Source organism: Limanda limanda, chromosome 10 (genome assembly GCF_963576545.1).
Source record: "Limanda limanda chromosome 10, fLimLim1.1, whole genome shotgun sequence".
NCBI classification, from domain to species: Eukaryota; Metazoa; Chordata; class Actinopteri; order Pleuronectiformes; family Pleuronectidae; genus Limanda; species Limanda limanda.
Window position 1 is genome coordinate 5,422,233 of NC_083645.1, and position 9,284 is coordinate 5,431,516.

Here is a 9,284-nt window from a genome sequence, read left to right on the forward strand (position 1 = left end):
CGGATTTGTAGCCATTTTCAATGTATCGGTGATCGTTAGAGAGAGGCCAGTGATGCGAAACCATATTTCCCACAATGGGTGTGACCAAAGTTTAGCCTCCTTCCTTTTTTGACCGTAGCAAAGGGTCCACTCACCTGATGGGGGAATATACAGGCACCACTGCAGGGAAACACCTGTACTTGCTCCGGCAGTATATATAATAAATTGGATACGATACAGAGAAGATTAGCATGGCCCCTGCGAAAGGATGACACGAAAATTCGTGAAGCGTTTCCATATTTTGGTCCAAAAATGACTTTGGCACAAGGCTACTTCATCCATTTCTAGGAATCTTCCGCTTATCTGTGTTCCAGGAGGCTTTACTCTGAGCCTCTTTATGAATTCACACGGTACAAACTGGACGGATTTGTAGCCATTTTCAATGTATCGGTGATCGTTAGAGAGAGGCCAGTGATGCGAAACCATATTTCCCACAATGGGTGTGACCAAAGTTTAGCCTCCTTCCTTTTTTGACCGTAGCAAAGGGTCCACTTACCTGATGGGGGAATATACAGGCACCACTGCATGGAAACACCTGTACTTGCTCCGGCAGTACATATAATAAATTGGATACGATACAGAGAAGATTAGCATGGCCCCTGCGAAAGGATGACACGCAAATTCGTGAAGCGTTTCCATATTTTGGTCCAAAAATGACTTTGGCACAAGGCTACTTCATCCTTTTCTAGGAATCTTCCGCTTATCTGTGTTCCAGGAGGCTTTACTCTGAGCCTCTTTATGAATTCACAGGGTACAAACTGGAAGGATTTGTAGCCATTTTCAATGTATCGGTGATCGTTAGAGAGAGGCCAGTGATGCGAAACCATATTTCCCACAATGGGTGTGACCAAAGTTTAGCCTCCTTCCTTTTTTGACCTTAGCAAAGGGTCCACTCACCTGATGGAGGAATATACAGGCACCACTGCAGGGAAACACCTGTACTTGCTTCAGCAGTACATATAATAAATTGGATACGATACAGAGAAGATTAGCATGGCCCCTGCGAAAGGATGACACGAAAATTCGTGAAGCGTTTCCATATTTTGGTCCAAAAATGACTTTGGCACAAGGCTACTTTCATCCTTTTCTAGGAATCTTCCGCTTATCTGTGTTCCAGGAGGCTTTTCTCTGAGCCTCTTTATGAATTCACAGGTACAAACTGGAAGGATTTGTAGCCATTTGTAATGTATCAGTGATCGTTAGAGCGAGGCCAGTAATGCGAAACCATATTTCCCACAATGGGTGTGACCAAAGTTTAGCCTCCTTCCTTTTTTGACCGTAGCAAAGGGTCCACTCACCTGATGGGGGAATATATACAGGCACCACTGCAGGGAAAAACCTGTACTTGCTTCGGCAGTACATATAATAAATTGGATACAATACAGAGAAGATTAGCATGGCCCCTGCGAAAGGATGACACGCAAATTCGTGAAGCGTTTCCATATTTTGGTCCAAAAATGACTTTGGCACAAGGCTACTTCATCCTTTTCTAGGAATCTTCTGCTTATCTGTGTTCCAGGAGGCTTTACTCTGAGCCTCTTTATGAATTCACAGGTACAAACTGGAAGGATTTGTAGCCATTTTTAATGTATCAGTGATCGTTAGAGCGAGGCCAGTAATGCGAAACCATATTTCCCACAATGGGTGTGACCAAAGTTTAGCCTCCTTCCTTTTTTGACCGTAGCAAAGGGTCCACTCACCTGATGGGGGAATATACAGGCACCACTGCAGGGAAACACCTGTACTTGCTCCGGCAGTACATATAATAAATTGGATACGATACAGAGAAGATTAGCATGGCCCCTGCGAAAGGATGACACGCAAATTCGTGAAGCGTTTCCATATTTTGGTCCAAAAATGACTTTGGCACAAGGCTACTTTCATCCTTTTCTAGGAATCTTCTGCTTATCTGTGTTCCAGGAGGCTTTACTCTGAGCCTCTTTATGAATTCACACGGTACAAACTGGACGGATTTGTAGCCATTTTCAATGTATCGGTGATCGTTAGAGAGAGGCCAGTGATGCGAAACCATATTTCCCACAATGGGTGTGACCAAAGTTTAGCCTCCTTCCTTTTTTGACCGTAGCAAAGGGTCCACTCACCTGATGGGGGATTATATACAGGCACCACTGCATGGAAAAACCTGTACTTGCTTCGGCAGTACATATAATAAATTGGATACGATACAGAGAAGATTAGCATGGCCCCTGCGAAAGGATGACACGCAAATTCGTGAAGCGTTTCCATATTTTGGTCCAGAAATGACTTTGGCACAAGGCTACTTCATCCTTTTCTAGGAATCTTCCGCTTATCTGTGTTCCAGGAGGCTTTACTCTGAGCCTCTTTATGAATTCACACGGTACAACCTGGACGGATTTGTAGCCATTTTCAATGCATCGGTGATCGTTAGAGAGAGGCCAGTGATGTGAAACCATATTTCCCACAATGGGTGTGACCAAAGTTTAGCCTCCTTCCTTTTTTGACCGTAGCAAAGGGTCCACTCACCTGATGGGGGAATATACAGGCACCACTGCAGGGCAACACCTGTATTTGCTCCGGCAGTACATATAATAAATTGGATACGATACAGAGAAGATTAGCATGGCCCCTGCGAAAGGATGACACGCAAATTCGTGAAGCGTTTCCATATTTTGGTCCAAAAATGACTTTGTCACAAGGCTACTTTCATCCTTTTCTAGGAATCTTCTGCTTATCTGTGTTCCAGGAGGCTTTACTCTGAGCCTCTGTATGAATTCACACGGTACAAACTGGACGGATTTGTAGCCATTTTCAATGTATCGGTGATCATTAGAGAGAGGCCAGTGATGCGAAACCATATTTCCCACAATGGGTGTGACCAAAGTTTAGCCTCCTTCCTTTTTTGACCGTAGCAAAGGGTCCACTCACCTGATGGGGGAATATACAGGCACCACTGCAGGGCAACACCTGTACTTGCTCCGGCAGTACATATAATAAATTGGATACGATACAGAGAAGATTAGCATGGCCCCTGCGAAAGGATGACACGCAAATTCGTGAAGAGTTTCCATATTTTGGTCCAAAAATGACTTTGTCACAAGGCTACTTTCATCCTTTTCTAGGAATCTTCTGCTTATCTGTGTTCCAGGAGGCTTTACTCTGAGCCTCTATATGAATTCACAGGTACAAACTGGAAGGATTTGTAGCCATTTTTAATGTATCAGTGATCGTTAGAGCGAGGCCAGTAATGCGAAACCATATTTCCCACAATGGGTGTGACCAAAGTTTAGCCTCCTTCCTTTTTTGACCGTAGCAAAGGGTCCACTCACCTGATGGGGGAATATACAGGCACCACTGCAGGGAAAAACCTGTACTTGCTTCAGCAGTACATATAATAAATTGGATACGATACAGAGAAGATTAGCATGGCCCCTGCGAAAGGATGACACGAAAATTCGTGAAGCGTTTCCATATTTTGGTCCAAAAATGACTTTGGCACAAGGCTACTTCATCCTTTTCTAGGAATCTTCCGCTTATCTGTGTTCCAGGAGGCTTTACTCTGAGCCTCTTTATGAATTCACAAGGTACAAACTGGACGGATTTGTAGCCATTTTCAATGTATCGGTGATCGTTAGAGAGAGGCCAGTGATGCGAAACCATATTTTCCACAATGGGTGTGACCAAAGTTTAGCCTCCTTCCTTTTTTGACCGTAGCAAAGGGTCCACTCACCTGATGGGGGAATATACAGGCACCACTGCAGGGCAACACCTGTACTTGCTCCGGCAGTACATATAATAAATTAGATACGATACAGAGAAGATTAGCATGGCCCCTGCGAAAGGATGACACGCAAATTCGTGAAGCGTTTCCATATTTTGGTCCAAAAATGACTTTGTCACAAGGCTACTTTCATCCTTTTCTAGGAATCTTCTTCTTATCTGTGTTCAAGGAGGCTTTACTCTGAGCCTCTTTATGAATTCACAGGTACAAACTGGAAGGATTTGTAACCATTTTTAATGTATCAGTGATCGTTAGAGCGAGGCCAGTAATGCGAAACCATATTTCCCACAATGGGTGTGACAAAAGTTTAGCCTCCTTCCTTTTTTGACCGTAGCAAAGGGTCCACTCACCTGATGGGGGAATATACAGGCACCACTGCAGGGAAACACCTGTACTTGCTCCGGCAGTACATATAATAAATTGGATACGATACAGAGAAGATTAGCATGGCCCCTGCGAAAGGATGACACGCAAATTCGTGAAGCGTTTCCATATTTTGGTCCAAAAATGACTTTGGCACAAGGCTACTTTCATCCTTTTCTAGGAATCTTCCGCTTATCTGTGTTCCAGGAGGCTTTACTCTGATCCTCTTTATGAATTCACAGGTACAAACTGGAAGGATTTGTAGCCATTTTTAATGTATCAGTGATCGTTAGAGCGAGGCCAGTAATGCAAAACCATATTTCCCACAATGGGTGTGACCAAAGTTTAGCCTCCTTCCTTTTTTGACCGTAGCAAAGGGTCCACTCACCTGATGGGGGAATATATACAGGCACCACTGCAGGGAAAAACCTGTACTTGCTTCGGCAGTACATATAATAAATTGGATACGATACAGAGAAGATTAGCATGGCCCCTGCGAAAGGATGACACGCAAATTCGTGAAGCGTTTCCATATTTTGGTCCAAAAATGACTTTGGCACAAGGCTACTTCATCCTTTTCTAGGAATCTTCCGCTTATCTGTGTTCCAGGAGGCTTTACTCTGAGCCTCTTTATGAATTCACACGGTACAAACTGGAAGGATTTGTAGCCATTTTCAATGTATCGGTGATCGTTAGAGAGAGGCCAGTGATGCGAAACCATATTTCCCACAATGGGTGTGACCAAAGTTTAGCCTCCTTCCTTTTTTGACCTTAGCAAAGGGTCCACTCACCTGATGGGGGAATATACAGGCACCACTGCAGGGCAACACCTGTACTTGCTCCGGCAGTACATATAATAAATTGGATACGATACAGAGAAGATTAGCATGGCCCCTGCGAAAGGATGACACGCAAATTCGTGAAGCGTTTCCATATTTTGGTCCAAAAATGACTTTGTCACAAGGCTACTTTCATCCTTTTCTAGGAATCTTCTGCTTATCTGTGTTCCAGGAGGCTTTACTCTGAGCCTCTTTATGAATTCACACGGTACAAACTGGAAGGATTTGTAGCCATTTTTAATGTATCAGTGATCGTTAGAGCGAGGCCAGTAATGCGAAACCATATTTCCCACAATGGGTGTGACCAAAGTTTAGCCTCCTTCCTTTTTTGACCGTAGCAAAGGGTCCACTCACCTGATGGGGGAATATACAGGCACCACTGCAGGGAAAAACCTGTACTTGCTTCAGCAGTACATATAATAAATTGGATACGATACAGAGAAGATTAGCATGGCCCCTCCGAAAGGATGACACGAAAATTCGTGAAGCGTTTCCATATTTTGGTCCAAAAATGACTTTGGCACAAGGCTACTTCATCCTTTTCTAGGAATCTTCCGCTTATCTGTGTTCCAGGAGGCTTTACTCTGAGCCTCTTTATGTATTCACACGGTACAAACTGGACGGATTTGTAGCCATTTTCGATGTATCGGTGATCGTTAGAGAGAGGCCAGTGATGCGAAACCATATTTCCCACAATGGGTGTGACCAAAGTTTAGCCTCCTTCCTTTTTTGACCGTGGAAAAGGGTCCACTCACCTGATGGGCGAATATACAGGCACCACTGCAGGGAAACACCTGTACTTGCTCCGGCAGTACATATAATAAATTGGATACGATACAGAGAAGATCAGCATGGCCCCTGCGAAAGGATGACACGCAAATTCGTGAAGCGTTTCCATATTTTGGTCCAAAAATGACTTTGTCACAAGGCTACTTTCATCCTTTTCTAGGAATCTTCTGCTTATCTGTGTTCCAGGAGGCTTTACTCTGAGCCTCTTTATGAATTCACAGGTACAAACTGGAAGGATTTGTAGCCATTTTTAATGTATCAGTGATCGTTAGAGCGAGGCCAGTAATGCGAAACCATATTTCCCACAATGGGTGTGACCAAAGTTTAGCCTCCTTCCTTTTTTGACCGTAGCAAAGGGTCCACTCACCTGATGGGGGAATATACAGGCACCACTGCAGGGAAAAACCTGTACTTGCTTCAGCAGTACATATAATAAATTGGATACGATACAAAGAAGATTAGCATGGCCCCTGCGAAAGGATGACACGAAAATTCGTGAAGCGTTTCCATATTTTGGTCCAAAAATGACTTTGGCACAAGGCTACTTCATCCTTTTCTAGGAATCTTCTGCTTATCTGTGTTCCAGGAGGCTTTACTCTGAGCCTCTTTATGAATTCACACGGTACAAACTGGACGGATTTGTAGCCATTTTCAATGTATCGGTGATCGTTAGAGAGAGGCCAGTGATGCGAAACCATATTTCCCACAATGGGTGTGACCAAAGTTTAGCCTCCTTCCTTTTTTGACCGTAGCAAAGGGTCCACTCACCTGATGGGGGAATATACAGGCACCACTGCAGGGAAACACCTGTACTTGCTCCGGCAGTATATATAATAAATTGGATACGATACAGAGAAGATTAGCATGGCCCCTGCGAAAGGATGACACGCAAATTCGTGAAGCGTTTCCATATTTTGGTCCAAAAATGACTTTGGCACAAGGCTACTTTCATCCTTTTCTAGGAATCTTCTGCTTATCTGTGTTCCAGGAGGCTTTACTCTGAGCCTCTTTATGAATTCACAGGTACAAACTGGAAGGATTTGTAGCCATTTTTAATGTATCAGTGATCGTTAGAGCGAGGCCAGTAATGCGAAACCATATTTCCCACAATGGGTGTGACCAAAGTTTAGCCTCCTTCCTTTTTTGACCGTAGCAAAGGGTCCACTCACCTGATGGGGGAATATACAGGCACCACTGCAGGGAAAAACCTGTACTTGCTTCAGCAGTACATATAATAAATTGGATACGATACAGAGAAGATTAGCATGGCCCCTGCGAAAGGATGACACGAAAATTCGTGAAGCGTTTCCATATTTTGGTCCAAAAATGACTTTGGCACAAGGCTACTTCATCCATTTCTAGGAATCTTCCGCTTATCTGTGTTCCAGGAGGCTTTACTCTGAGCCTCTTTATGAATTCACACGGTACAAACTGGACGGATTTGTAGCCATTTTCAATGTATCGGTGATCGTTAGAGAGAGGCCAGTGATGCGAAACCATATTTCCCACAATGGGTGTGACCAAAGTTTAGCCTCCTTCCTTTTTTGACCGTAGCAAAGGGTCCACTTACCTGATGGGGGAATATACAGGCACCACTGCATGGAAACACCTGTACTTGCTCCGGCAGTACATATAATAAATTGGATACGATACAGAGAAGATTAGCATGGCCCCTGCGAAAGGATGACACGCAAATTCGTGAAGCGTTTCCATATTTTGGTCCAAAAATGACTTTGGCACAAGGCTACTTCATCCTTTTCTAGGAATCTTCCGCTTATCTGTGTTCCAGGAGGCTTTACTCTGAGCCTCTTTATGAATTCACAGGGTACAAACTGGAAGGATTTGTAGCCATTTTCAATGTATCGGTGATCGTTAGAGAGAGGCCAGTGATGCGAAACCATATTTCCCACAATGGGTGTGACCAAAGTTTAGCCTCCTTCCTTTTTTGACCTTAGCAAAGGGTCCACTCACCTGATGGGGGAATATACAGGCACCACTGCAGGGCAACACCTGTACTTGCTCCGGCAGTACATATAATAAATTGGATACGATACAGAGAAGATTAGCATGGCCCCTGCGAAAGGATGACACGCAAATTCGTGAAGCGTTTCCATATTTTGGTCCAAAAATGACTTTGTCACAAGGCTACTTTCATCCTTTTCTAGGAATCTTCTGCTTATCTGTGTTCCAGGAGGCTTTACTCTGAGCCTCTTTATGAATTCACACGGTACAAACTGGAAGGATTTGTAGCCATTTTTAATGTATCAGTGATCGTTAGAGCGAGGCCAGTAATGCGAAACCATATTTCCCACAATGGGTGTGACCAAAGTTTAGCCTCCTTCCTTTTTTGACCGTAGCAAAGGGTCCACTCACCTGATGGGGGAATATACAGGCACCACTGCAGGGAAAAACCTGTACTTGCTTCAGCAGTACATATAATAAATTGGATACGATACAGAGATAATTAGCATGGCCCCTGCGAAAGGATGACACGAAAATTCGTGAAGTGTTTCCATATTTTGGTCCAAAAATGACTTTGGCACAAGGCTACTTCATCCTTTTCTAGGAATCTTCCGCTTATCTGTGTTCCAGGAGGCTTTACTCTGAGCCTCTTTATGAATTCACACGGTACAAACTGGACGGATTTGTAGCCATTTTCAATGTATCGGTGATCGTTAGAGAGAGGCCAGTGATGCGAAACCATATTTCCCACAATGGGTGTGACCAAAGTTTAGCCTCCTTCCTTTTTTGACCGTAGCAAAGGGTCCACTCACCTGATGGGGGAATATACAGGCACCACTGCAGGGAAACACCTGTACTTGCTCCGGCAGTACATATAATAAATTGGATACGATACAGAGAAGATTAGCATGGCCCCTGCGAAAGGATGACACGCAAATTCGTGAAGCGTTTCCATATTTTGGTCCAAAAATGACTTTGGCACAAGGCTACTTTCATCCTTTTCTAGGAATCTTCTGCTTATCTGTGTTCCAGGAGGCTTTACTCTGAGCCTCTTTATGAATTCACAGGTACAAACTGGAAGGATTTGTAGCCATTTTTAATGTATCAGTGATCGTTAGAGCGAGGCCAGTAATGCGAAACCATATTTCCCACAATGGGTGTGACCAAAGTTTAGCCTCCTTCCTTTTTTGACCGTAGCAAAGGGTCCACTCACCTGATGGGGGAATATACAGGCACCACTGCAGGGAAAAACCTGTACTTGCTTCAGCAGTACATATAATAAATTGGATACGATACAGAGAAGATTAGCATGGCCCCTGCGAAAGGATGACACGAAAATTCGTGAAGCGTTTCCATATTTTGGTCCAAAAATGACTTTGGCACAAGGCTACTTCATCCTTTTCTAGGAATCTTCCGCTTATCTGTGTTCCAGGAGGCTTTACTCTGAGCCTCTTTATGAATTCACACGGTACAAACTGGACGGATTTGTAGCCATTTTCAATGTATCGGTGATCGTTAGAGAGAGGCCAGTG

At 43.9% G+C, this 9,284-nt stretch overlaps 23 non-coding genes across 23 annotated transcripts; all 23 read left to right on the forward strand.

Moving 5' to 3' along the window:
• The first annotated feature begins 175 nt into the window (after nt 1–175).
• On the forward strand, nt 176–282 carry LOC133012927 (U6 spliceosomal RNA). Its single transcript, XR_009681356.1, has one exon. It is a non-coding gene; the product is annotated as a U6 spliceosomal RNA (small nuclear RNA).
• Nucleotides 283–576: 294 nt separating this feature from the next.
• LOC133012686 (U6 spliceosomal RNA) lies at nt 577–683 on the forward strand. Its single transcript, XR_009681128.1, has one exon. It is a non-coding gene; the product is annotated as a U6 spliceosomal RNA (small nuclear RNA).
• Nucleotides 684–977: 294 nt separating this feature from the next.
• On the forward strand, nt 978–1,084 carry LOC133012618 (U6 spliceosomal RNA). The gene has a single exon (XR_009681065.1). It is a non-coding gene; the product is annotated as a U6 spliceosomal RNA (small nuclear RNA).
• A 296-nt stretch (nt 1,085–1,380) lies between these two features.
• Nucleotides 1,381–1,487, forward strand: LOC133012547 (U6 spliceosomal RNA). The gene has a single exon (XR_009680999.1). It is a non-coding gene; the product is annotated as a U6 spliceosomal RNA (small nuclear RNA).
• Nucleotides 1,488–1,780: 293 nt separating this feature from the next.
• On the forward strand, nt 1,781–1,887 carry LOC133012687 (U6 spliceosomal RNA). Its single transcript, XR_009681129.1, has one exon. It is a non-coding gene; the product is annotated as a U6 spliceosomal RNA (small nuclear RNA).
• A 297-nt stretch (nt 1,888–2,184) lies between these two features.
• LOC133012867 (U6 spliceosomal RNA) lies at nt 2,185–2,291 on the forward strand. Its single transcript, XR_009681299.1, has one exon. It is a non-coding gene; the product is annotated as a U6 spliceosomal RNA (small nuclear RNA).
• Nucleotides 2,292–2,585: 294 nt separating this feature from the next.
• LOC133012885 (U6 spliceosomal RNA) lies at nt 2,586–2,692 on the forward strand. The gene has a single exon (XR_009681316.1). It is a non-coding gene; the product is annotated as a U6 spliceosomal RNA (small nuclear RNA).
• A 295-nt stretch (nt 2,693–2,987) lies between these two features.
• On the forward strand, nt 2,988–3,094 carry LOC133012657 (U6 spliceosomal RNA). Its single transcript, XR_009681101.1, has one exon. It is a non-coding gene; the product is annotated as a U6 spliceosomal RNA (small nuclear RNA).
• A 294-nt stretch (nt 3,095–3,388) lies between these two features.
• LOC133012619 (U6 spliceosomal RNA) lies at nt 3,389–3,495 on the forward strand. The gene has a single exon (XR_009681066.1). It is a non-coding gene; the product is annotated as a U6 spliceosomal RNA (small nuclear RNA).
• A 294-nt stretch (nt 3,496–3,789) lies between these two features.
• On the forward strand, nt 3,790–3,896 carry LOC133012587 (U6 spliceosomal RNA). The gene has a single exon (XR_009681036.1). It is a non-coding gene; the product is annotated as a U6 spliceosomal RNA (small nuclear RNA).
• A 294-nt stretch (nt 3,897–4,190) lies between these two features.
• Nucleotides 4,191–4,297, forward strand: LOC133012688 (U6 spliceosomal RNA). The gene has a single exon (XR_009681130.1). It is a non-coding gene; the product is annotated as a U6 spliceosomal RNA (small nuclear RNA).
• Nucleotides 4,298–4,593: 296 nt separating this feature from the next.
• Nucleotides 4,594–4,700, forward strand: LOC133012878 (U6 spliceosomal RNA). Its single transcript, XR_009681310.1, has one exon. It is a non-coding gene; the product is annotated as a U6 spliceosomal RNA (small nuclear RNA).
• A 294-nt stretch (nt 4,701–4,994) lies between these two features.
• On the forward strand, nt 4,995–5,101 carry LOC133012689 (U6 spliceosomal RNA). The gene has a single exon (XR_009681131.1). It is a non-coding gene; the product is annotated as a U6 spliceosomal RNA (small nuclear RNA).
• Nucleotides 5,102–5,396: 295 nt separating this feature from the next.
• Nucleotides 5,397–5,503, forward strand: LOC133012354 (U6 spliceosomal RNA). The gene has a single exon (XR_009680817.1). It is a non-coding gene; the product is annotated as a U6 spliceosomal RNA (small nuclear RNA).
• Nucleotides 5,504–5,797: 294 nt separating this feature from the next.
• LOC133012891 (U6 spliceosomal RNA) lies at nt 5,798–5,904 on the forward strand. Its single transcript, XR_009681322.1, has one exon. It is a non-coding gene; the product is annotated as a U6 spliceosomal RNA (small nuclear RNA).
• A 294-nt stretch (nt 5,905–6,198) lies between these two features.
• LOC133012964 (U6 spliceosomal RNA) lies at nt 6,199–6,305 on the forward strand. The gene has a single exon (XR_009681390.1). It is a non-coding gene; the product is annotated as a U6 spliceosomal RNA (small nuclear RNA).
• A 294-nt stretch (nt 6,306–6,599) lies between these two features.
• LOC133012911 (U6 spliceosomal RNA) lies at nt 6,600–6,706 on the forward strand. Its single transcript, XR_009681341.1, has one exon. It is a non-coding gene; the product is annotated as a U6 spliceosomal RNA (small nuclear RNA).
• Nucleotides 6,707–7,000: 294 nt separating this feature from the next.
• Nucleotides 7,001–7,107, forward strand: LOC133012622 (U6 spliceosomal RNA). The gene has a single exon (XR_009681068.1). It is a non-coding gene; the product is annotated as a U6 spliceosomal RNA (small nuclear RNA).
• Nucleotides 7,108–7,401: 294 nt separating this feature from the next.
• Nucleotides 7,402–7,508, forward strand: LOC133012690 (U6 spliceosomal RNA). Its single transcript, XR_009681132.1, has one exon. It is a non-coding gene; the product is annotated as a U6 spliceosomal RNA (small nuclear RNA).
• A 294-nt stretch (nt 7,509–7,802) lies between these two features.
• Nucleotides 7,803–7,909, forward strand: LOC133012692 (U6 spliceosomal RNA). Its single transcript, XR_009681134.1, has one exon. It is a non-coding gene; the product is annotated as a U6 spliceosomal RNA (small nuclear RNA).
• Nucleotides 7,910–8,204: 295 nt separating this feature from the next.
• LOC133012378 (U6 spliceosomal RNA) lies at nt 8,205–8,311 on the forward strand. Its single transcript, XR_009680840.1, has one exon. It is a non-coding gene; the product is annotated as a U6 spliceosomal RNA (small nuclear RNA).
• A 294-nt stretch (nt 8,312–8,605) lies between these two features.
• LOC133012693 (U6 spliceosomal RNA) lies at nt 8,606–8,712 on the forward strand. The gene has a single exon (XR_009681135.1). It is a non-coding gene; the product is annotated as a U6 spliceosomal RNA (small nuclear RNA).
• A 294-nt stretch (nt 8,713–9,006) lies between these two features.
• Nucleotides 9,007–9,113, forward strand: LOC133012623 (U6 spliceosomal RNA). The gene has a single exon (XR_009681069.1). It is a non-coding gene; the product is annotated as a U6 spliceosomal RNA (small nuclear RNA).
• The last annotated feature ends 171 nt before the right edge of the window (nt 9,114–9,284 follow it).